The 27,771-nt window shown below is 38.7% G+C and overlaps 1 protein-coding gene across 1 annotated transcript in view; it reads right to left on the minus strand.

Annotated features, from left to right (window-relative positions):
- Positions 1-27,150, minus strand: part of SYT9 (synaptotagmin 9) — a 319,437-nt gene extending 292,287 nt beyond the window's left edge. Inside the window, exon 1 of the mRNA XM_081540901.1 lies at positions 26,989-27,150. The gene's annotated coding sequence lies outside the window, so the exon portion shown is untranslated. The remainder of the gene's footprint in view (positions 1-26,988) is intronic.
- Positions 27,151-27,771: the final 621 nt, after the last annotated feature.

Consider the following 27,771-nt stretch of genomic DNA (forward strand, 5'->3'; position numbering starts at 1 on the left):
GAACTATGGATGGAGGCTCATAACACTGTACAGGAAGCAGTAACCAAAATCATCCCTCCAAAAAAGAAATGCAACAAGGCAAAGTGATTGTCTGAGTAGGCTTTACGAATAGCTGAGGAAAGAAGAGAAGCAAAAGGCAAAGGGGAAAGGCAAAGATAAACCCAACTGAACGCAGAGTTCCAGAGAATAACAAGGAGAGTTAAGAAGGCCTTCCTAAATGAACAATGCAAAGAAATAGAGGAAAGCAACAGAAGTGGAAAGACTAGATATCTTTTCAAGAAAATCAGAGATATCAAGGGAACATTTCATGCAAGGATGGACATGATATAGGACAGAGATGGTAAGGACCTAACAGAAGCAGAAGAGATTAGAAAGAGGTGACAAGAATACACAGAAGAACTATACAAAAAAAGGTTTAATGACCTGGATAACCACAATGGTGTGGTCACTCACCTACAGCAGGACATCCTAGAGTGTGAAGTGGGTCTTGGAAAGCATTACTACAAACAAAGCAAGTGGAGGTGGTGGAATTCCAGCTGAGAAATTTCAAATCCTAGAAGATGATGCTATTAAAGTGCTGTGGTCAATATGCCAGCAAATTTGGAAAACTCAGAAGTGGCCACAGGACTGGAAATGGTCAGTTTTCATTTCAATCCCAAAAAAGGGCAATGCCAAAGAAAGGTCAAACCACTGCACAACTTCACTCATTTCACATGCTAGTAAGATTATGCTCAGAATCCTTTAAGCTAGGCTTCAACAGTATGTGAACTGAGTACTTTCAGATGCACAAGTGAGGTTTTGAAGAGGCAAAGGAACCAGAGTTCAAATTGACAACACTTTTGTATCATGGAGAAAGCAAGGGAGTTCCAGAGAAACATCTACTGCTTCATTGACTACACTGAAGTCTTTGACTGAGTGGATCTCAACAAAATGTCGAAAATTCTTAAAGAGATGGGAGTATCAGACCACCTTAGCTGCCTCCTGAGAAATCTGTATGCAGGTCAAGAAGCAAAAGTTAGAACTGGACACAGAGCAACTGATCAGTTCAAAATTAGGAAAGGAGTACTTCAAGGCTGTATATTGTCACCCTGCTTATTTAACTTAAGCAGAGTGATGCAGAGTACATCACAAAAAATGCCAGGGTGGATGAATCTCCTGGATGGAATCAAGACTGCCAGGAGAAAGCAACAAACTCAGATATGCAGATGATACAACTCTAGTGACACAAAGTGAAGAGCAACTAAAGAGCCTCTTGATGAGGGTGAAAAAGGAGAGTGAAAAAGCTGGTTTAAAAGTTAACATTCAAAAAACTAAAATCATGGCATCTGGTCCCATCACTTCAAGGCAAATAAAATGGAAAAAAATGGAAGCAGCGACAGACTTTATTTTCTTGGGCTCCAAAATCACTGTGGATGGTGACTGCAGCCATAAAATTATTAGATGCATGCTTCTGAGAAGGAAAGCTATGACAAACCTAGACAGTGGATTAAAAAGCAGAGACATCACTTTGCCGACAAAGGTTGATACAGTCAAAGCTATGGTTTTTCCAGTAGTCACGTATGAATGTGTGGTTGGACTGTAAAGAAGGCTGACTGCCGAAGAATTGATGCCTTCGAACTTCTGAGAGTCCACTGGACACCAAGGAGATAAAACCAGTCAATCCTAAAGGAAATCAACCCTGAATATTCACTGGAAAGACTGATGCTGAAGCTGAAGCTCCAATACTTTGGCAACCTGATGTGAAGAGCTGACTCACTGGAGAAGACCCTTATGCTGGGAAAGACTGAGGGCAGGAGAAGGGGACAACAGACAATGAGATGTTTAGATAGCATTACTGACTTAATGGAAATGAATTTGAGCGGACTCCTGGAGATAGTGGAGGACAGAAGAACCTGGCATGCTGCAGTCCATGGGATCACAAAAAGTTGGACATGACTTTAACAACTGAATAACAACAGTATTTGACAAAGGATCCAAGAATACTCAACAGTGAAAGGACAGTCTTTTCAATAAATGGTGCTAGAAAAATTGGATAATCGCCTGCAAAAGAATTAAGTTGGACTTCTATCTTGTACTACTTATAAAAATTAACTCAAAATAGATTACAGACCTATACATTTAAGACCCCAAACCATAAAACTCCTAGAAGAAAACATAGGGAAAACTTAACATTGGTCTTCACAAAGAATTTTTGGATACGACACCAAAAGCAGTAAGCAATAAAAGCAAAAATAAACAGTGTGACTATATTAAACTAAGAAGCCTCTACATAGCAAAATAAATAATTATTAAAATGAAAATGTAACCTATGGAATGGGAGAGATTATTTGCAAACTATGTATCTGATAAAGGGTTGCTGCTGCTGCTGCTAAGTCGCTTCAGTCGTATCTGACTCATAGATGGCAGCCCACCAGGCTCCCCTATCCCTGGGATTCTCCAGGCAAGAACACTGGAGTGGGTTGCCATTTAAAGGGTTAACATCCAAAATATAGAAGTTCAGTTCAGTTCAGTCGCTCAGTCGTGTCCAACTCTTTGCGATCCCATGAATCACAGCACGCCAGGCCTCCCTGTCCATCACCAACTCCTGGAGTTTACCCAAACTCATGTCCATCTAGTCGGTGGTGCCATCCAGCGATCTCATCCTCTGTCGTCTCCTTCTCCTCCTGCCCCCAATCCTTCCCAGCATTAGGGTCCTTTCCAATGAGTTGATCTTTGCATGAGGTGGCCAAAGTATTGGAGTTTCAGCTTCAACATCAGTCCTTCCAATGAACACCCAGGACTGATCTCCTTTAGGATGGACTGGTTGGATCTCCTCACAGTCCAAAGGACTCTCAAGAGTCTTCTACACCACAGTTCGAAAGCATCAATTCCTCAGCGCTCAGCTTTCTTCACCGCCCAACTCTCACATCCTTACTTGACTACTGGAAAAACCATAGCGTTGATTAGACAGATCTTTGTTGGCAAAGTAATGTCTCTACTTTTTAATATGCTATCTAGGATGGTCATAACTTTCCTTCCAAGGAGTAAGCATCTTTTAATTTCATTGCTGCAATCATCATTTGCAGTGATTTTGGAGCCCAAAAAAATAAAGTCTCACACTGTTTCCCCATCGATTTCCCGTGAAGTGATGGGACCAGATGCCATGATCTTAGTTTTCTGAATGTTGAGCTTTAAGCCAACTTTTTCACTCTCCTCTTTCACTTTCATCAAGAGGCTTTTTAGTTCCTCTTCACTTTCTGCCATAAGAGTGGTGTCATCTGCATATCTGAGGTTATTGATATTTCTCCCGGCAATCTTGACTCCAGCTTTTGCTTCTTCAAGCCCAGCGTTTCTCATGATGTACTCTGCATATAAGTTAAATAAGCAGGGTGACAATATACAGCCTTGACGTACTCCTATTTTGAACCAGTTTGTTGTTCCATGTCCAGTTCTAACTGTTGCTTCCTGACCTGCATATAGGTTTCTCAAGAAACAGGTCAGGTGGTCTGGTATTCCTATCTCTTTAAGAATCTTCCACAGTTTATTGTGATCCACACAGTCAACAGCTTTGGCATAGTCAATAAAGCAAAGGTAGATGTTTTTCTGGAACTCTCTTGCTTTTTTGATGATCCAGCGGATGTTGGCAATTTGATCTCTGGTTCTTCTGCCTTTTCTACAACCAGCTTGAACATCTGGAAGTTCACGGATCATGTATTGCTGAAGCCTGGCTTGGAGAATTTTGAGCATTACTTTACTAGCATGTGGGATGAGTGCAATTGTGCAGTAGTTTGAGCATTCTTTGGCATTGCCTTTCTTTGGGATTGGAACGAAACCTGACCTTTTCCAGTCCTGTGGCCACTGCTGAGTTTTCCAACTTTGCTGGCATATTGAGTGCAGCACTTTCACAGCATCATCTTTCAGGATTTGAAATAGCTCAACTGGAATTCCATCACCTCCACTAGCTTTGTTTGTAGTGATGCTTCCTAAGGCCCACTTGACTTCACATTCCAGGATGTCTGGCTCTAGGTGAGTGATCAAACCATCGTGATTATCTGGGTCATGAAGATCTTTTTTTGTACAGTTCTTCTGTGTATCTTGCCATCAGGGAAATGCAAATCAAAACCATATATCACCTCATACTTGTTAGAATGACTATCATAACAAAAACAAGAGATAAGTGTTGGTGAGGATGTGGAGAAAATGGAACCTTTGTGCATTGTAGGTGGCAATGTAAATTGGTGTAGCTACTGGAGACAATATGAAGGTTCCTTAAAATATTAAAAATAGAGCTACTATTTGATCCAGCAATTTTACTTCTGGATATATCCAAAGGGGATAAAACCATTACTTGAAGAGATATTTGCACTCACATGTTCACTGCAGCACTATTCACAGTAGCCAAGATACTGAAACAACCTAAATATTTGTTGGTGGATAAATGGATAAATAAGATGTGATAGATACACACACACACACACACACACACACACACACACACACACACACTTTATTATTCAGCCTTTACAAAGGAGATCCTACTATTCGTGACAAACTGTATGAAACTGGAGGACATTATGGTAAGGAAAATAAAGGTAAAAATAAGATACAGAAAGATAAATATTGAAAGATCTCATTTACATTTGGAATTAAAAACAAAAATGTTGAACTCATAGAAACAGACAATAGAATGGTGATTACCAGAGCTGGGGAATTTGGAAAGAGAAGATTTTATAAAAAGAAAGCAAGTACAAGGGTGGTTGTGAAGAGCTTCAGGGAGGGGATCATGGAGAGTTGCTGTTTAATGGGTACAGAACTTCAGTTGAGAAACATGGAGGAAGGGGGCAAAGCACAGCCTTTGAAAGAATGACATGATCTGAGAACACAACATAAACTGATTAGAATCAAATGGGCCCAAGATGGCAGAAGGTCAACTTCTACTAGATCTTGACCCTCAGTATACACTCATTGTAATGCATCCACAAGCTAAATGACACACCAGAGACATCATGACAATTTCAAGACCGACCATCAAAGGCCAAAAAGTGCATGGTGGTCCAGATCCTGGAAATCTCTGCCCCTTCCCTAAAATAGTTAGATTAATCCTCCCACACATTAGCCCATGAAATTACCCAGCTCATAAAAGTTAACCACACACCACATATCAAGGCTGTACTTGCCCTCTGCTATGGCCCATACTCTTACCTGTGGAGTGTGGTGATGGTGGTTTAGTTTCTCAGTTTTGTCCAACTCTTGCGACCATGTGGACAGTAGCCCACCAGACTCCTCTATCCATAGGATTTTCCAGGCAAGAATACCGGAGTGGGTTGCCATTTCCTTCTCCAGGGGATCTTCCTGACCCAGGGATCAAACCCAGCTCTCCTGCACTGAAGGCAAATTCTTTATCGACTGAGCTACTTCTCTAAATAAATCCACTTCTTACCTATTACTTTCTCTCTCACTGAGTTCTTTCTGTGATGAGACATCAAGAACCTGAGCTTCATTAAGTCCTGAAACTAGGTGTGTAATCTCAGTTGGAAAACCTTGGGTTTTGGCTGGATTCAAGTCCCGAGCTGAAGTGAATGGTTTCAGCTGTGTAAGATGAAAAGAGTTCTAGAAATGGATGTTGGTGATGGCTACACAATATGAATGCACTTAATACTACTGAACTATACACTGAAAATGGTTAAGATAGTATGTTTTATGTTACATGTATTTTACTCCAACTTTAAAAGTTAGAAAAACTAGGAAGGGAGAAGGAGGGTAAAAAATAAAAATTAAATTAAAAGTTGGAAAAACTAAAAATAAAAGATGTTTTTGGAAAAGAAGAAGAAGAGGTGAAAGAGAACAGATAATTTCTCATGTTCCTCAGAGAAAACTCCTGTGTGCTTATCATGGTCTCTAAGGTTCCAAAAGATCTGAACTTCTTGCCTTATCCCACCCCAGCACTGTAACCTCAGTTCCAAACAATCTTCCTTTCACTCACTGTATTCTAGCCATCCCAGTCTCCTAGATATTCCTGGCCCCTATGGCCTCAGAGACTTGGATCTCCATGTTCCGCTGCCTGGAAAGCACACTCATCATTCTCCAAGTTACCACCCCGCCCCATCTCAACTTGTAACATAGCTTAGAAAACTGATAGCAATTAGACAGGGAAAGACTGCCTTTAAGTTTAGAAGAAATAAGACAAAACATCCAATCTATAGTTAGGAAGACTCCATTCTTTTCTTAAAAATGACTGCATTTGAATGAGCCAGTCTATCTATCCATCCATCTATCTATGCAAATTATATGCTAAAGTTACAGAAATGTAAAGTAGAAAGACTTCTAAGTCAGAGGTAGACTCTTGTGGAAAAGTATTCTGTAGAGTTATCTTTCTACAAATCTCTATGAACTGAACTGAACTGAAAAATTAAGAAAGTCAGCAGATATTTCTTTGGGATACTTATTTTAAAATACATTTCCTTGATAAGAAATAACAAAAAATAGAGTAGAAAACTCAGATAAGAATTAGAATAGAAGATATGGTTGTCAATTAAGAAATAAAGTCACTGCTGAGCCACAGACTTGGGGGAAAAAAAACAGGATATTCGAGGCAAAGCAGTCTGAAAGACCAAGGGCAGATAACTGGAAGAAGAATTAGCCCAGGTGAAGTTTTTCCAGCTGATAACCAAGTGAAAAGAGTTGGCCTCTTTACCTTACTAGCAGGTAACAAGGAACATTTCATGACACTATAGAAAGTATGAGGCCTCTACAGTTAGAAGTGAAGTTTTCCCCACTGATATTGTGCAAAATTCGATTCAGCTAGACACAATGTCTTGACATTATGAAATGATACCCACAAGTTAGTAGGCTAGACAATCCAAATGGGTAATTTGGCACAAGGAATTTAAGACTCAGATCTTATTAGGTCAGTCATTGGGATCCACCAGGTTATCAGAGACATCTGTCCCTGAGAGGCCGAGTGGATGCAAAATGTAAAGAGACTGACAGAAACTAAGCATACAGCATGGAATGACTACTAGCACCCATGAAGGAAGGGATCTGACTGGAGTCCTTCACTTTTAGCAACAAGATGATTCTTGGAATGGAAAAAGAACCAGAAAACAAATTATGAATGTTCCAGGTTTACATTGGAAATGTGAATTTTATATATACAAAGGAAAATATAAGAAGTGTTCAAATGGCCAGCCATACCACATGTCTATATGAACCCAGTAATAAGAACTGTACATGAGATAAGACCTCCTTGGACTTCAGGAGACAGTGCTGGATCTCACTGGCAAAGAATGAGAAGGCATAATCAATAGGAGAATTTGCTTTTGTGCTCCTCTACATATCTGGGAGAGGTATTTGAGGTCTACTTAAAGATTCAAACTTAAAGAGGCTTCTCCACCAATTAAAGCATTTTCTCCCTCCTGTCAGGCAACAGTTCAGTATTATTGCTGAGCACGACCAGCATGAATTTTTCTCCCAGTTATGGAACTCCAAGCTCATGTCATTCAAAGCTCTTAGTTACTGCTTCTTCCTTCTTCCTTCACATTGCCACACAGTCAATTGCTGGCTCTTGGTCTTTGGGGTGAAAAATTTGCTACGGCATAAATTGGCTATTTTCAAAGCCCTCTCATCCTGAAGCATTGTGAAGACTTTGTTTGCCTCTTTGGTCTTCTGACTGCTCCCTTCCTCTAACTTTGGCCATGGCATGATTCACACTCAGGCACAACCCCCTGGACTCTGGAAGCTTGTCTGATCTTGAATCCACCTTATCACTCTTCTCTTGACATCAGATTATAGAGACTGGCTCACTTTTGACCTCCTGTATCTGTATGATCTGGCTACCACCTGTGGTGGATTCCATGATGCATGATCAGATTCCATTTCAAGGAAGGACTTGCTGTATCAGCTTGGGGTGCTGTCCGTAGAAAGCCATCAATTGTCAGCAACTTTAGAGATTACAGAGAGCTGCCTTGCCTAATGTCTCACCCATTCCTGGGCTGTTCCATATCTAGACTCATTGAAAGTACTGGCTATCTAGGCCTAACTTGGAACAACTCTAAAGGGTCATTCTAGCTCCTGAGCTCCCCTTGTGGTTGGGTCTACATTGCAGTTTGACTTTTCCCTCTACAACTCCCTGCTCCCTGCTCCCTTTGCTTCTCTACCCCAGGTGGTGATTCCAAGGACACTCTTTAATAAGCATCCTGCGCTGTATGTTCCAAATACATGTTATTTTTTAAGTTTCATGTTAAAATGTGTTTAATATTCACAAATAAAGATAATTTTTAATATTCACAAATAAGATGAATTTTATTTAAAAAAAGCGCCCCTATATAACCTTTTGTAATACAAGTGTAATATAATTAGATTGTAATACAATTAGATTCTTTTGTAAAAGACTGCATTGTATCTTGGGATCCCCTATCTCCTAAATTACTTTTTAAATTTGCATACATTAAGGATCATTCTACTGCTCTAAATTCTATGGATTTTGATAAATGCACAGTGTTACGTATCCATCAATACAACTTCATACAGAACAGTTTTATCATCCTAAAAAAAAATCCCCTCTGTGTCACTTATTCAAACCTCCTCTGGCAATCTTCTTACTGTCTGTATAGTTCTGCCATTTCCAGAATTTCGTATAAATGGAATTATGCAGTATATAGCCTTTTCAGATAGCCAAAACAACTTTAGAAAAGAAGAACAAAGTAAGAAGACTCACATTTCCAGATTTCAAAGCTTATACAAAATAATAGTAATCAAGACTGTGGTACTGGCAGAAAGGCAGACATACAGATCAGTGGAATGGAACTAAGAAATAAGCTTACATATCTAAGGTTAACTAAATTTTGACAATGGTGCCAACACAATCAATGGGGGAAAAAACAAGAACAGTCTTTTCAACAAAGAATGATGGAACAACTAGATGTCATGTGCAAAAGAATGATACTACATCTTTCTTATACCATTAATAAAACTCAACTTGAAATGGATTAAAGACCTAAATGTAAGAGATAAAATAATAAAACCCTTATAAGGAAATCATGGGGTAAGTTTTCATGACCTAAGATTTGGCAATGATTTCTTAGATACGACAACAAAAGCACATATAACAAAAGAAAAAAATAGATAAACACTCACCAAAATTTAAAACTTCTGTGCATCAAAGGATACAATAAAAAAGTGAAAAGACAACCTTCAGAATAAGAGACAATATTTGTGAACCATACATCCAATAAGGGGTCTAGTGGCCAGAATATCTAAAAAAAAAAAAACTCTTACTACTCAATGACAAAAAGATAAACAGCCCAATTTAAAAATGGATGAAGGACAGAATTTTTCCTTTGGACAGGAAAATATACAAACAACCAATAAGGGCATGATTAGATGCTCAACATCATTAGTTGTTAGGGAAATGTAAATCAAACCACAGTAAGACACCACTTCATAGCCAGTAGGATGACTTTAATAATAATAATCATAAAAAAACTAGAATATAAGAACCATTGGCAAGGATGTATAGATTAATTGAAGTCCTCATTCGTTGCTGGTGGGAATTTAAAATGCTGTAGCTACTGTGGAAAGTTTGGCAGTTCCTCAAAAAGTTAATTTACCATAAGATCCAGCAATTCTACTCCAACATACAAAACCAAAAGTATTGAAAACAGGTGTTTAAATAAAGACCTATATATGAATCTTCGTGCATGCTCATTGCTCAGTTGTGTCTGACTCTTTGTGACTCTATGGACTGTAGCCCTCCAGGCTCCTCTGTCCATGGGATTTTCCAGGCAAGAATACTGGAGTGGGTTTCCATTTCCTCCTCCAGAAGATCTTCCTGACCCAGGGATCGAACTTGTGTCTCCTGCACTGCAGGCAGATTCTTAACTGCTGAGCCACTAGGGAAGCCCATATGAATATTCACAGTAGCACTATTTACAACAGCCCAAAGGTAAAACCAATCCAAATAAACATCAGTGGAAGAATGGATAAACAAAATGTGCTATATCCATCACAACAGAATATTATCTGGTCATTAAAAGTAATGAAGTACTGATACATGTTATAACACAGCTGAACCTTGAAAGCTTTGTGAAAAAGTCAGTCACCAAAGCCCATAAATTATGATTCCATTTATGGGAAATGTCCAAAATAGGCAAATCTACAGAGATAGAAAGTAGATTAGTGGTTGCTTAGAACTGGGAGTTTGGAGAAGAGAAATAGAGGAATGGTTGCTAATGGGTATAGGAATTCTTTGGGGTTGATGAAAATGTCCTAAAACTGAATGTGGTGGTGGTTGCACTTATCTGTGACTATATTAAAAAACACTGAGTTACACACTTTAAATGAATGAATTGTATGGTATATGAATTATATCTCAATAGTGCTGTTTATAAAAATATGTAATAAACACAAAATAAAGCATAATTTCCAAGTATTTTGTTCTTTAAAGATACAAGGCATTCTTACTCTTATAAAATTAATCATATTTTAATATAACGTCATAGAGATGATATTGTATTAATCCTATTAGTAAACTGTAGTGACAGTAATAAGGTTTCTAAAAGCCCTGGTTTAACACTTTGTAATATACTGAGCCAACAATTTGGTTCTAAGTTCCAAGTATTTCGATATTTAGTTCTTAATGGCATTCATAAATGAAAATTATACTTCAAAATAATAGAGATATAAATAGCATAACAATTTCAAAGGGAACAAGTTTCTTTGGCTACACTTACTAAACAGTAAAATTAATTTTCAATCCTCTCCACTATTCAACAAATGCCTTCATATAAATTTGAGAGAAAATACCCTTAGTTGGTCTTAGAAATAAATGAGAAAGTGATGCATTTATATATTTTAACCAGCTGAGTTTAAAACCTACTGAAACTCTTTAGAACATTTTTTGAATTTTAGAAAATTATTTTTACCTTTTTAAGGTATGCATTAAGGAGAACATTATGGGAGATACAAAACATTTTCAGCGACAAAATCACAGTGGAAATAGTTCCAAAAAATCATTTTCAAAATGTTCATGCCATGTCTTAAATTTATTTCATTAATACAACATCATATTTCCCTTAAAGAAGAAATTAAATGAGTTTATTTTTTCAAAACTATCTGCCAGGTAGTAAACTAATGACATGCTTACTGCAGAAAAGGTCAATAAATGTGGAGTATTTACTGTTTTAAAAGAGAAATACATGTAATTCAGCATTAAGTTTGACAATTATTTTAATATTCCTTGTCATAAAATGTGGAGTTTAAAAAATTTTCAGAATCATTTCCCATTCCACAAATAAGTATTGTGAAGACTCCTCTATTTAAAAAAATTAATCCATTTAATTAGGCTCATAAACTACAAAACATCACTAAAATCTGAAAGTAAAGAAAAATGTGAGAATACCTCGTGAACCCTACCACTCTCTTATTGGATATAACCTATGCCACATTTGACTGTCTAGCAGACCAAATGGAAGTCCACTGTCAGCCACATACGACACAGTAACAAGGAAAACGTTCTAAAGATGACAGAGTGGGAAAATGGAAAGTACCTGGGTCCCTGGTGTCATAGCTGTGCTGCTGAACTAACCAAACCTGGGATCATCCATCACCACATTCTTATTGCACGAAATGGTAAATCCCTATTTTTAAGCCACTTTGCACTGGGTATTTTTTTTTTTTTTTACTTTCTGCCCAATGCATTCTAATGCGTGCACTGGCTTAGGGTCTTTGCCCTTGCTGTTCATTCTGACTGGAGTGCTCATACACCAGGGCTTCATATAACTGAGCAATTTTCCTGTTGTGTTTACTGAAGTATAGTTGACTCAAAATATATTAGTTTCGGATGTAAAACACAGTAATTCAATATTTTTATAGGTTACATTCCATACAATGCAAAATATTGACTGTGTAATATATGCTGTACATTACATCCTTGGAACTTTTTTATTTTACCTCTAGTATTTTGTACCTTTTAATCCCATTCACTATTTTGCCCCTCCATTCCATCTGGTAACCACTCGTTTGTTCTATCTAACTGTGAGTCTGTTTCTGTTTTGTTGTATTTGTTCTCTTATTTTATTTTTCAGTTCTTTGCTTAAATGTGTCAATTCTTTTTCATTCAAGCTACTGTAGCCCCACTCCTTCCTAGGTTACTCTCCATCATGTTAGGTGATATAATTTTGTTCAAAATATTTAATTTCTGAAATGCTCTGTTTTGCTAATTTTATAATATTTTCATTTTCAAACTTCCTTGTGTGCAGAGATTTCATTTACTTGCTCACTGCTGAATCCCAGTACAAAAAAAAAAAAAGTTGCCCAGTACATGATGGCATCTGTCAGTTTTATTTCCTGAAAATTCTCCAAATAAATCTATGCTCTAATATACTGAGTTTCTAACAAATACAATCTACTTTCTCTTATCCTGTACCTTTGAATTTTTTGTTCCTTCTGCCAACATGTGTCTTCTTCCTCTCCCTCAGTTCTAAAATTTAAACTACCCACTATGTGCCAGGCACTGTGTTAGTATGAATATGAAGCTAAGTAAAACAAAGTTTCTACCACAATGAGTTACCACTTCATAGCCACTAGGAGGACTATCCACTGGGTATGGATAGTCCCACTAGCTTTGTTCGTACTGATGCTTCCTAAGGCCCACTTGACTTCGCATTCCAGGATGTCTGGTTCTAGGTGAGTGATCAAACCATTGTGGTGATCTGGGTCATGAAGATCATTTTTGTATAGTTCTTCTGTGTATTCTTGCTACCTCTTCTTAATATCTTCTGCTTCTGTTAGGTCCATACCATTTCTGTCCTTTATTGTGCCCATCTTTGCATGAAATGTTCCCTTGGTATCTCTGATATTCTTGAAGAGATCTCTAGTCTTTCCCATTCTACTGTTTATTTCTTTGCATTAATTCTCCAAGCCAGGCTTCAGCAATACGTGAACCGTGAACTTCCAGATGTTCAAGCTGGTTTTAGAAAAGGCAGAGGAACCAGAGATCAAATTGAATTGCCAACATCCGCTGGATCATTGAAAAAACAAGAGAGTGCCAGAAAAACACCTATTTCTGCTTTATTGACTATGCCAAAGCCTTTGACTGTGTGGATCACAATAAACTGTGGAAAATTCTGAAAGAGATGGGAATACCAGACCACCTGACCTGTCTCTTGAGAAACCTGTATGCAGGTCAGGAAGAAACAGTTAGAACTGGACATAGTACAACAGACTGGTTCCAAATAGGAAAAGGAGTACATCAAGGCTGTATATTGTCACTCTGCTTATTTAGCTTATATGCAGAGTACATCATGAGAAACACTGGGCTGGAGGAAGCACAAGCTGGAATCAAGATTGCTGGGAGAAATATCAATAACCTCAGATATGCAGATGACACCACCGTTATGGCAGAAAGTGAAGAAGAACTAAAGAGCCTCTTGATGAAAGTGAAAGAGGAGAGTGAAAAAGTTGGCTTAAAGCTCAACGTTCAGAAAACTAAGATCACGGCATCTGGTTCCGTCACTTCATGGGAAATAGATGGGGAAACAGTGGAAACAGTGGCTGACTTTATTTTTCTGGGCTCCAAAATCACTGTGGATGGTGATTGCAGCCATGAAATTAAAAGACGCTTACTCCTTGGAAGCAGAGTTATGATCAACTTAGACAGCATATTAAAAAGCAGAGACATTACTTTGCCAACAAAGTTCCATTTAGGCAAAGCTATGGTTTTTCCAGTAGTCATGTATGGATGTGAGAGTTGGACTATAAAGAAAGCTGAGCACCGAAGAATTGATGCTTTTGAACTGTGGTGTTGGAGAGGACTCTTGAGAGTCCCTTGGACTGCAAGGAATCCAACTAGTCCATCCTAAAGGAAATCAGTCCTGAATATTTATTGGAAGGACTGATGCTGAAGCTCCAATACTTTAGCTACCTGATGCGAAGAGCTGACTCATTGGAAAAGACCCTGATGCTGGAAAAGACTGAAGGCAGGAGGAGAAGGGTATAATAGAGAATGAGATGGTTAGATGGCATCACCAACTCGATAGACTTGAGTTTGGGTAAGCTCCAGGAGTTGGTGATGGACAGGGAAGCCTGGCGTGCTGCAGTCCATGGCATCGCAAAGAGTCAGACACAAGTGAGCGACTGAACTGAACTGAGGATGACTACAATGAAAAGACAGACAATAACAAATGTGGCAAGGATGTGAAAAATTTTGAAACTCATACTCTGCTGGTCAAAAGTGTAAAATGATGCAGCCATTTTCTTTTCTTCTTTTTTTTTGATGCAGCCATTTTCAAGAAAAATCTGGGCGTTCTATAAACAGTTAGGCACAGAGTTTTTCATATAATTTAGCAATTCTACTTCTAGGTATATATACCAAAAAACAGAAAGGCATGTCTACACAAAAACTCATACATGAATATTCAGAGGAGCTTTATTTGTAATGCCCAAAAGTGGGAACAACTCAAATGTCCATAGAATTGTGAATAAATAAATCAAATGTAGTATATCTATGTAATGATTATTGTGCTTAGTCACTCAGTCATTTCCGAATCTTTGTGACCCCATGAACAGTAGCTCACCAGGCTCCTCTGTTCATAGGATTCTCCAGGCAAAAATACTGGACTGGGTTGCCATTTCCTTCTCCAATATAATACATTATTACTCAGCAATAATAAATGAAATACTTATATATGCTACAGCATACATAAATCTTGAGAACTTTGCTATGTAAAGGTAGTCACATAATACTATATATTGTATGATTCTGTTTATATGAAATGTTCAGAATAGGCAAATATAGAGGGACAGAAAGTAGATCAGTGGTTTCGTACAAATAGGGGAGAGACGGGTAGGGATAGCTGGTGTGAGGGCTAAGGGGTAATGGAGTTTCTTGTGGGGGTAATGGAATATTCTAAAATTGAATGTGGTAATAGATCCATATATCTGTGAGTACTATAAAAGCCACTGATTGTATACTTTAAATGTATGAATTGTATGAGGTATGAATTATATTTCAAGAAAACTGTTAAAAATAATCAAACAACAGGAAACCAAATCTCTGCCATCTCTAGCTGCCTTTCAAGTCCAGGTTCAACGCATGATACAGGGTGCTCAGGGCTGGTGCACCGGGATGACCCAGAGGGATGGGATGGGGAAGGAGGTGGGAGGGGGGTTCTGGAAGGGGAAAACATGTACACCCATGGTGGATTCATGTCAATGTATGGCAAAACAAATACAATATTGTACAGTCAAAAAATAGATAAATAAACTAATTTAAAAATAAATTTTAAAAAAAGGGCAAATAAAAAGAATACTCTGAAGATCTTTTAAAATGAAAAAAAAAAAGAAAGTAACTAAGCCACTGTACAGTTACTGGCATCACTTCTTTGAAAAATATAATAAGAATTTTAGTAAAAAAAAAAAAGATTAAACTCTAGTTTTTCTTCTCAAGGAAGGTTTGGTTGTATGTCCCAGAATTCTGCAGCTGTTTATCTAATAGCTTGAATTGCCTGCTATTCGGTCTTACTACTTTGACTCTTCCATCACACTGAATGTTTCCTGGGAATAGGGATGACATCTTTCTGTCCTGAATCCCAAAAGCCAAGAACATACATAGTAGATCCTTCAGTAAATATTGGTTAAGAGAAAGAATGAGAAGAAAGAATTGTATTAATAATAACAATAAAGGGAAGAGTTTTATTCTAGGTTAGGAAAAGTTTGCAAAAAATTTAAAAAGTGTAGTGTGATGAAGCAAATCCAAGGATGGGGTATGCAAACATCGATATCAATTTCTTTCGAGAAAAAGCAGTACTCTGTGGGCAGTATGGGAGGGCAAACTTCAGGTCTTTCCTAATGTAGAGGACAAGCTGCAGATGAAGATGACGCACAATGTAGATGAAGCACAAGCTGGAATCAAGATTGCCAGGAGAAATACCAATAACCTCAGATATGCAGATGACACCACCCTTATGGCAGAAAGTGAAGAAGAACTAAAGAGCTTCTTGATGAAAGTGAAAGAGGAGAGTGAAAAAGTTGGCTTAAAGCTCAACATTCAGAAAACTAAGATCATGGCATCTGGTCCCATCACTTCATGGCAAATAGATGGGGAAACAGTGGAAACAGTGGCAGACTTTATTTTTTTTGGACTCCAAAATCAGAGCAGATGGTGACAGCAGCCATGAAATTAAAAGATGCTTACTCCTTGGGAGAAAAGTTATGACCAACCTAGATAGCATATTAAAAAGCAGAGACATTACTTTGCTAACAAAGGTCTGTTTAGTCAAGGCTATGGTTTTTCCAGTAGTCATGTATGGATGTGAGAGTTGGACTATAAAGAAAGCTGAGCACCGAAGAATTGATGCTTTTGAACTGTGGTTTTGGAGAAGACGCTTGAGAGTCCCTTGGACTACAAGGAGATCCAACCAGTCCATCCTAAAGGAGATCAGTCCTGAATGTTCACTGGAAGGACTGATGTTGAAGCTGAAACTTCAATACTTTGACCACCTGATGGACAGGGAGGCCTGGCGTGCTGTAGTCCATGGGGTCGCAAAAACTCGGACACGACTGAGCGATTGAACTGAACTGAGCTGAATGTAGAGGTTCCTAATGTAAGTGAAAGTCTCTCAGTCATGTCAGACTGTTTGTGATCCCATGGGCTATACAGTACATGGAATTCTCTAGGCCAGAAAAACTGGAGTGGGTAGCCTTTCCCTTCTCCCAGTGGATCCTCCTGACCTAGGAATCAAACTGGGGTCTCCTGTACTACAGGCGGATTCTTTACCAACTGAGCTATCAAGGAAGCCCTGCTAATGTAAAGAGAAGGTCAAAATTGCTGGACAACTGGGGCCTATGTTGTAGTTTTACTGAATTGCCATATAGTTGAAACTGGATAGAGCCGAAGCTTGTCAGCTGTAAGTTTTTCTGAGTGTTGGCAGGAAAGTCTATGGAATCAACAGTAATAAGTCAAGTCTCAAAGATCTCAGGAAATGTGGAAGAGTTGACAAGGATGAAAGAAGACAATACAAATAGATAGCATAGATTTATAAAGAAAATATAATATAGCTTTTTTAGTGTAGGAAATATTTTCTTGGAAGTGAGAAAATTAAAGTCTCAGAGTTGTTTTAGCAGAATCTCTGAACCACTTCCAAAGTTCCTTTCAGGTTCTGTCAAACAACTGTTGTTCTGTTGTCATCTTTACAATACCCTTTAAAATGTCAAAGGACTTCCACCAATTTATACTGATATTTATCTTCTGTTGCCTTATCCATTACATCAAATGCCCTGAACCATCATAAACTTTGCATTTTAACATCCAGGATGAAAATCTTTCTTGGCAATTTTTAGGCACTATGAGTACTCTCTTGGAATACCTTTTAATAGCCAGAAAAGGTCAAAATAGTTCTCAAAAACAAGTTAATAACAGTATAAAGAAATACCATAGGGCAGCAAACAAACAGATCTGTGAAGGTCATTTCAACTGCAAAGAGTACAAGCTGGCACACAGAGCACTCACCAGCTGAGACAGTGAAATTCTGAGAAAAATAAATTACCACACTAACATTTATTGAGGGTACTCTGCATGTTTACTATGTTCTGGGTATTTTACACATGTTAATTCTAATCCTCAGAACAATTCTATAGTGGAAAGGTACTATTATTGTCTATTTTGACAGAGAAGAAAATGGAAAGTGGACAACATCAAGGCAGTCTGATTGCCAAGCCCACATCCTAATCACTTTACTAAACTGTTCCTGAACCTCTCTATATACCAGTTGACTAGACATGGGCTATATATATATACTAATATATCTATTTGTAACATGAAAAGCACTGTAAAGAACTGGCAGTCTATGGCAAACATTAACTGAGGTGTAACTGTATCATTAAAAGAATGTACTAAAAGATGGACTTAACATGGCAGTAGATATTCCAGTAGTCTACTTATCATTCCCTGAACATTATTATCTTTGACAACTATGTGCTTCTACACAAGTTCTGTTCAATGCCTAGACTGCCCTTTCCACACTTAGCTACCTACCGAATAATAATTACTAGTCATCCTTCATGATACATAGTATTGTCACTCCCTCCATGGAAACATCTCTAAATCTCCCAAGCAGAATTAGTCATGCACTTGGCTGGATTCTCAATTGCTTTGTTTATACACCTTTTATACCATCTGTAAATGTTCAGTGCACAAAAAAGAGACCACATAAGTACTTTAAGTAGCAGATTTAATACTGGAAATTAGACTCATACACTGTTGCTAGGGTTCCAGGCTACTCTCTTAAAATTGACTCGCAGAGCACCACAGAACGGAGTAAAAAGCACGCACCATACCAATGATCCAGGGATCACCATACCAGGGATCAGGAAATCAAAGATATAAAGTTGCCAGCATTTCAACTGAAACTGCCTCTTGCCTACCACAAAACTGGCAAATGGGCCTCTGCATGCTGCAGCAGAATAACCACAGTGCCCCAAGACAGTGCTTGCCAGCAGGAAACAACCAAAGGGGCATGAATTTGCCCTTCCAGTGATCAACTTGGTGAACCTAACTTACACAGAACCCTAGCTTTCTGAAAGGAAGTCTAGGAAAATAAAAGTTTTTCGCGTTCCAATCTTTGCAAACAGCAAGGCTCACCAGAAACAAAAAAACTGAAGCTAATTTAATTCATATCACCCATCAGAGCACCTTGAAGGCTGTATTTTTAAGTATCTGCTTTCTTTAATAGCTCATAAGGGGAAGCAAAAACATCTTACTTATTTTTCAAATCCTAGATCGTTAGCCAAGAAAAAGTATCATTAGATATTTGGGTAATAAAGAATAATTCTTTACCATCTCCTATTTTGCTACCATGGTCAATAGAGAATATGGGGCACTGCTGAGCCTATCACTGAATTGATACAGTCTGCCTATACTGAGAAGCAAGTATGTGAACCTGAAAAGCTGGAGTATGGACCAGGAGAGCAATAGGGATTTAGATCAATCATGCCTAAGTCAGGTGCTTCTCAAATGAGAAGTGTATGCTTATTAACCACTTTCTAGATTGGAATATGCCCAAACTCCATATCTAAACATTTTCCTAGTATTTTCCTAAACTTGATTTGATCACATAAGTTTGGAGGTAAAAAAGCAAACTGGACATTAGAAGAATTGCCTCCGGTTTTCAGGAGAAAAACCTTAGTGTTGCCACTAGGTACAACGGTTTCACATAGGATGGGTTTTTCACAGAACCCTGATAATGTTGTGGTCTTACTAAAAATACTCAACAGCTCCCATTTCCACAAAATACAATAAAACTACCTTATTCTAGTATTCAAGAACCACTGCCATAAGGGCCATATATCTTTCCAAAACCAACCCCTACCCATTACTCTTATTACTTCCAAGTGTTCCACTCATTCTCCAGATGAGCCATTACTTGCCTCCATGTTTTGCTCTTATCATTTTTCCTTATGAAACACTCTCTCCTGTTAGTTCTATTTTGAATGGAACCTTATTTTCTCTGAGTTTTAGGCATTCCCTATTATTTACAATTTATTCCTTATTTTTCCTTTTCCATGAAGCTCTCTTGAAATCTAGTTCTTTAATATTCTTTCCTTTTTCCACCAGCTAATTCCACTGCCTGTTCCATTTACTATATATGTTTTGAATTTTTATCTTGTTTTTGTCCTAAGTACACTATATGTCAGAGTGTTAGCTGTTTCATAATTGGTGTGCTGTGTTCTGCTTAGTTGCGCAGCTGTGTTGACTCTTTGTGACTCCATAGACTGTAGTCCACCAGGTTCCTCTGTCCATGGTAAATAGTCTTAAAAATTTTTCCCCATACACTGTTCTGACAATTTACCTCTTTTTTTTTTTTTTTTGGTATTTTATTTTATTTTATTTTATTTTTTTTATAAATTTATTTATTTTAGTTGGGGGCTAATTACTTTACAATATTGTAATAGTTTTTGCCATACATTGACATGAATCAGCCATGGGTTTACATGTGTTCCCCTTCCTGGACCCCCCACCCACCTCCCTCCCCATCCCATCCTACCTCTTTTTTAATATGAGAAAATGACACAATCATGATCATATTTTATTTAAGGCAGATAAATAAATTATATAATTAAAGCAATATAATTTTGTTAAAAACCTACTATATGGTCCCCCCACAACTATTAATTCTGGAAACTTTTGCACATGAAATATTAAGGTAAAATATCACTTCTAGAAGATTTTTCCTCTCTGAGCCCTGCCCCTAATAGGCTGGGTGTACTACATTGATCTATGTGGTCACTCACCTAGAGCCAGATATCCTGGAGTATAAAGTCAAGTGGGCCTTAGGAAGCATTAATATGAACAAAGCTAGTGGAGGTGAATGGAATTTCAGCTGAGTTATTTCAAATCCTAAAAGATGATGCTGTTAAAATACTGCACTCAACATGCCAGCAAATTTGGAAAACTTAGTGGCAACAGGACTGGAAAAGGTTAGTTTTCATTCCAATCCCAAAGAAAGGCAATGTCAAAGGATGTTCAGACTATCACACAATTGCACTCATTTCACATGCTAGCAAGATTATGCTCAAAAACAGTGACAGACTTTATTTTCTTGGGCTCCAAAATCACTGTGGACAGTGACTGCAGTCACAAAATTAAAAGACGCTTGCTCCTTGGAAGAAAAGCTATGACAAACTTAGAGTATTAAAAAGCAGAGACATCACTTTGCCAATAAAGGTCTGTACAGTCAAAGCTATGGTTTTTCCAGTAGTCATGTACAGATGTGCGAGTTGAACCATAAAGAAGGCTGAGTGCTGAAGAATTGATGCTTTCAAACTATGGTATTTGAGAAGACTCTTGAGAGTCCCTTGGACACCAAGGAGGTCAAACCAGTCAATCCTACAGGAAATCAACCCTGAATATTCATTGGAAGACCTGATGCTGAAGCTCCAATACTTTGGCCACATGATGCAAAGAGCCGATTCATTGGAAATGACCCTGATGCTGGGAAAGATTGAGGGCAAGAGAAGGCAGTGACAGAGGATGAAACGGTTGGATGGCATCATTGACTCAATGGATGTGAGTTTGAGCAAACTCTGGGAGATAGTGAAGGACAAGAAAGCCTGGTATGCTGCAGTCCATGGGGTCACAAAGAGTTGGACACGACTTAGCAACTGAACAACGACAATAACAGTACTTATTCCACTGTATCAGTTAGTTTCTGACACGTTAAAAACACCCTAAACCTCAGCTACTTAAAATAACAATCATTTATTTCTCATGATTCAGTGAGTCAGCAATTGGGGTTCTCAGCTGGGACAGCTCATCTCTGCTCCACATGGTTGCCTGAATTCATTCATGGAGAGATGGCCAGAAAGGCTGGGCCTCCATCTTTTTACATGGCCTCTCATCCTCAACAAATCTGGCCTTGACTTGTTCTCATTATTCCAGTCTCCTAAGAGCACATGCTGTGAAAACTCATGCAGTGTCAGCTCTGCTACATTCTTTTGGAAAAGCAGATCATAAGAACACCCAGATTCAAGGGACAGGGAAAAGACCTCACCGTTTTAAAGAAAGGAGTTACAAAGAATCCATGGACACTTCTATCTGCTACATCCACCTATTTATTGTCTGTTTCCATAATTATGGTGAGAAATCTCCCTAGGCCTTGTCTTGGTATTTATTTTCATGTAATGAATGCCTGTCACAGAGTATACTGTTCCACATAGGGTTGGATGAACATGAGGTTGCATGTTAGGCAGTGACTGGAATGCCAAGGTACATGAAATTGAAGATAGTCCCTGTTCCTGAAGATTTTAACATCTGGTAGAAGAGGAAAAATGGTGAGGCAAGATTAAATGGGCCTTTTCAAACAATAGGAAAAGTACTATTTCAACAAGGAAATGCAAAACTAATTACCTTAATTGGGCTACACATGTCATACATTCTATCTGGTAACTGGGAAATTAAGACCAGCATTGTGTTTTGAGGAAAAGATATGAATTCTAAGTAACAGTTGGGCATAATTAGCAGATGGAACCTCAGGAGAAATGGCCTAGGGATGAAAAAGTAGAACTGTATGTGGTTCTACTTTGCCTGAAATAGGAGCTGGTACCGGGGCACAGGAAGCGGGCCCCTTGGAATAACACCGCTTGGATTTTTATCTTGTTGGTGATCGAATATTGGAGCAAAAGGATTAGGGTAAAAACTGGATTTAGGGAGAGGACCATGGCAGCAAATATAAAATGGACAAAAGAGGGAGAGACAGGAAGTAGAGAGAAACAAGTCTGATGAGAGACTAACCCTCATATTGGCAGCAAGAACAGACAAGAGGAAGCTGGGGGATTGACAGTTTTTGAGCCCCTACTATTCTTTAAGATGCTATTCATCTGATCCCTCAATAACTCTATGATATAGATGTCAATACCACCATCTTACAGATGAGGACAGTAAAGTTCATATGATTTAGGTAACTAGCCCAAGATCATATACTTGTTAACTGAAGAGCTGGTTCTTTTAACTGTGAGTTAAAGGTTGTATTCTGCTCTTCTTAGGATGCAAAAATATTTTATTATCAAGTTTTTATTTTACCACAAGTTTTGCAAGGTCCTCACCAAACAATGAACAGGTCTCTAACATAATAAGGCATTGCCACTGCCCTCCCTATTTTTGCTCATTTTTGCTCATACAGAAGGAAACGGACACTTCAAACAAAATGCAAGGAAATAAAGAGGAGGATGCAGAAATAGGAAGGCTGAGCACAGAAGCATTTGGCCACTAAGTTCCAACATAAGCATTAAACATTCATTCAATACATATTTAGCTTTTAATAAGTGTAAGCTCTGAGCAGGGTGCTGGGAAGAAAAGAGGAATCAAGCACTATTCTGATCTTTCAAAACAGTGGAGGAAACTGTCATGTAACAAATAAATGAAATAACATTGCAAGGGAAAGGATGGACTTCTGTGCACAGTAAACCGACAAATAGCAAGTTATTATTTCCTGCTGAGGCATCAAAAGAAAAGCTTCATAAAGGAGTTAGACCTTGATCTGCATATTGATAGGTAAGAAGAGAGCCAAGGAGCAAAAAGGGGTAAAGAAATTGTGACTAGTGGGGAGGTGCACAAAGCAGAGGATAGAGACAGGAATCACACGGTAGAGAGGGACCAGATTCCCTAGGCAGGGCAGTTTCGCAGTGGCAGCATAAAACAGCAGGTGAGCGGGTAAATGCTAGGATCAAAGTGAAAGGCTTCAAACTCTAGTCTGCACTTCCTCCCTGTTTGGCTTTAAATCAGTTGTTCAATCTTATTAAGATTTGATTTCCTCACACATAAAATGTAAATTATAACAACACACAAAATCTTTCTCTCACTCTCCTGACTTCTGAACAGAATAACAGACAGGGGTCAAACAGAAATCAAGCAAAAGGCTTTAATCTGATAAATGTGGATTGGAGTACATGGCTTGAATTTAGAGTGAAAATGGGCTTCCTAATACTTGCTCTCAAAGCCATATATTGGGTCCTACACATGAGAAGAGTTGGAGCTGCTGAAAAAGTACATAGCAAGAAGGACTAACGCCTTCTCACATCCTATAGACTCTGGTGGCCCCTTTGAGTATGGCCCACAGACCAGCAGCATCAGCATTACCTGAGAGTACAAGAGAAACACAGAACCTTAGACCTATGGCAAACACTTGTTGGATCAGAGTCTGTATTTGAGTAAGATTCTCTGCCTCACTCCTAAGAACATTAAAGTTTGAGGAATGCAACCAGAGAGCACTAGAGAAACTGGATGAATAGATGACAGACTCTCTCCATTTGGTCTGTTAGATCCATTCTTCTTTCTCCCATGGGAGGAGCCAGTGAAAGGTGGACAAGAGGCAGAAGACTCTACCTGATGCCTCTGTAAGTTCCTGCTTGGGGCTAGCAAGAATTCAGGACAGATGAGAGGGTGATTTCTCCTAAGAACACTGAAGTGGGGAGGAAGACCCCATGGATGTGACTCTAGTGATTATATGCAACATTCCTGGAGATTGTGAATGCAGGACAAGGGGGAAATTTCTAAGGAAAGACAATTTGGAATATAATATAGTTTTATTTTTTATATTTAAACCTTAGCGCTAAGTCTCTTCTCAAATACCATCTAACAGGACATTCCCTGAGTACTCTGTAAAAACTTCTACCTCTGCCATCACTACCTCCAATGCTCAGCACTCCCCGAGCCCCTTTTGTTGCTTTAGTTTACTTATCTCCTCCCCTCCCCACTAGAATGTAAGTGCCACAAGGAGCTATATCTATTTTGTTCATTAATATTCTCCCAGTGCTTAGAACAAAGTGGCCCTGGGGACATATAATAGGTGCTAGATAATTAAATGAAAGAATATGACATTGAGATCCCATGGGGGATCAGGTGGAGTTGTCAAATAATAATGCTGTTTATAAGTCTGGGGCTCAGGGGAAAAATCTGAGTCTGAGGTAAAGAATGGGAGTCACCAGCTACTGATGGGCACTGAAGCGAGGAGGCTGGATGAGCTCATTTGGACAGAGTCCTGTGTTTAAGGGAAAGATGATTACCTTGTTTGGTTGAGGTGATTCCAAGAGAAAAGGTGGTTCATCCACAGTGAAGCCTGGCCACAGAGCACAAACAGGTCACCACAAATGCCATCAAATGCAGCCACCACTTCCCATTTTCCCTGGACAAAGCTAGCAACTTTTTGGAAAGTTTCAGGATGTCACAAGAGGAAAAAGAGCCAACAACAACATTTATCATTTATGGAAAAACACTTTAATAATTCACTGCTTCAATTAGCATTTGCTGTTAATCAAGATTTCATGTCTGAAAGCATCACACCCAAGCGCAGCAGGTCGATTAGGAATCAACTCCATCTGTTTTCATGGAACCCAGTGGGATGGACACAAGGAGACAAATGCCAGGCCTACTGAAAGCTGGCTGTGGGGCTGCCTTCCAAAGAAGGCTGCTCCTGGGAGCCGAGTACCCTGTGGAGTTAGGTGCTCCAAAAAGGGCCCACACTGCCTCCAAACTGCCTCCAAAAGGGGCCCAGAATTTTTTTTTTAAGTGTTTTTCCTACTGGACAGGAAGGGATTACTAATTATTCTAGGTCTCTTTATCATACCCTTTAACTTGAGATTATTTCACTATATTTCTTCCTTTCCTGAAAGCTGAAAAAACAATCTGTAATGGAGCAGTCAGGGTCTTGTTCCCATATTTGATATTTATAATCTGGTCATTTGTTGATAACTGTTTCTGCCAAAAGGTAGCACTTTAACCCAGAACAGGAAAGAAGCAAGAAAAGATGCTTTTGACCGTTTATTGTTCTATAATTATGATTATTTTTATTGCTATAAGACATAAAATTTTCTTTAAAAAATTATAACTTTAAAAAACACATTACTGGAATGAAACCATACTAACAGATTACTAGATAGAATCAAGTGATTCGAGATGCTGCTCTTTGACTTAAATAGCAGTTCCTTAATCTCTTTAAGCCTCACTTTCTCCATCTATAAAATGGAAATAATATAGTATGTAACTCAGATGGCTGCAGTAAGTATTAAAAGAGGCACTAGAAGAGCACTTTGCACATTACTTGTTTCCTGGGAAACACTAAAACATTTTAACTATGCGTGACAGGTAAGATGCATTTCATACACTCAGGGAATGAAGATGAGTCTATCCTCTTTACTTTTTTCAATTACTCACTTAGGCTGTTTCATTTATTCAACAAATATTTATTGAACGACTACTATGCACCGAGCACTGTTTCAGGATCTGAGGATCCATTCAAAATCCTCACACCCATGTATTGCAGTCTAACACTGGCAGAAATGCTTAGTAAAATTAGTTCATAGCTAGCCACTATTCAAATATTAATTCATCTACCCCATAAACTATACCAAAAACTAGTAGCTAGCTTAGATTAGAGAGATGATAGATAGGTAGATAAAAGTAATTAATAAACTATTAGGTGGTTGCAAATGCTAATGTGAAAATATCAGAATGATGGAAATGGGGCTACTTTAAGTTGGGTGTCCAAGAAAGGCTCTCTGTTGCTGGACATAGAAACTGAGGAGCCAGGAGAAGCTCAACGTAGGCAAAGGAAACAGCTGTTGCCCAGGCTCTGAAGTGAGAATGAATGTTCCTGTTCCTAAAACAAAATGTCATGTGGCTCCAGTGCAGAGAGCAAGGGGAAGAATGGTAAGAGAAGGGACTGGAGAGGGGGTCAGATCTTTAGGTCCTTATAGGCATATGTAAGATTTGATTTTATAACCAGCAGGATGTTAAGTCACTGGTGCATTTTAGTAGGGAAATGACAAGGTTGATCTTTATTTTTAGAAGTTAACTTTGTACAGACAGTGAATAATATACGGAAGAGAGCTGAAACAGCAGTCAGGAGCTTAGTAAATCGAGAAAGCAATGCCAGCAGTCTATCTAGCATCATAGAAGCAGAAGTAAAGAGATGCTGATGAATTCATTTTGATTTTACAGGTAGAACCATTAGGGCTTATTGACAGATTGGAAGTAGGGCAAGGGAAAGAAGAAATCCAAGATTTCTGGTTTGAGAGCTTTAAGAAATCTAGTCTCTCCCCCACTGAAGCCCCCACCAGGCCCAAATGTCCAAGAACACCTGGGGATTGCTCAGTTTGAAGGGATCCATCTTGTTTCCACAAATATATGCAGGAAAACATGATCATCCCACAACATCTACTCTTCCACCACCACCTCATATACTCTAACAGTTGTTTCATAAAACCAGAGGGATGCTCGTCTACAGCTGCAGCAACAATCTCTATTAAGCTTCTCCACATCCACAGCAATGCTTCATCTTGGATCCCAAGCTGATAACTTGAGCAGCTCAAAAACACGTGTTTAGTCTTTTCTGCCAAAGTTTCACAGGCTGCTGGGGTGGCTGCACCTGCTGCATTAACCAATTTCACCACAGATGCAAGTAGAGTCCCCAACCCACTCAAGACCCATATGCTGCACTCTCGGCTGCAGCCCAGACTTACCCAGGGAGAGCTCCTGTCTGGTGCCATTTGCTTCATTTCCAGCCCTTGGCCTTAAGTTTGGACTCAGGAGTTTTCTTGTCAATGAATCTCCTTGTGTATATCATGCCACATCATCCTCTGAGCTCAGCACACCATGAAGACAGGACCACAGCTTTTGCTTAGCTACATAAAGAGAGAAAAAAATGTCCTTTTAAACCTATTTCCAGGGCAAGGTAAACCTGCTGGTTTTTTAAATAAATAACCATCCAAATGTTTTGCTCACAATTAGGAAAATTTTTGCAACTGCCATTTCCATCAGTAGAAAGAGAAGACCACATAAAGCCAAATTATCTACCTTGTAAGTTACCTATTTATACAAGCAAAATTAAACTTACATTTTCCCCCTAAAAAGTCTCTGTACAAAAATACAAGCAGTAAATGAGCCAAAGCAAATACAGAGACTGACAATCCTCTGTAACACAATTTGTCTTGGTGGCAGGTGGGGAGGATGCCATTTTGAGGGGAGATGAACTGATGCTCAGATTAACTGGAACAGGCAGTATCCACTCTGCATAGCAAGGAAAGGGCCTTTGAGGGGATTGTGGTTCCTTCTGTAAAGCAGACCAGGCCCCAAGACTGCCAAATGCTCCTTAACACAATAATAGTGACGTTTATCATTTCAAGCTGAGCAAGGCCCAAGTCATGCTGACACAAATTATTTCTCTCTCAGGGTATCATAAACTGTAATGCCCTTAACACAAATAGCACTGACCTTGATTTGTCTGCATGTTAAGTTAAATAGTA

Source organism: Giraffa tippelskirchi, chromosome 11 (assembly GCF_054371585.1).
Source record: "Giraffa tippelskirchi isolate mGirTip1 chromosome 11, T2T-mGirTip1v1.2.pri, whole genome shotgun sequence".
In the NCBI taxonomy this organism is placed as follows: Eukaryota; Metazoa; Chordata; class Mammalia; order Artiodactyla; family Giraffidae; genus Giraffa; species Giraffa tippelskirchi.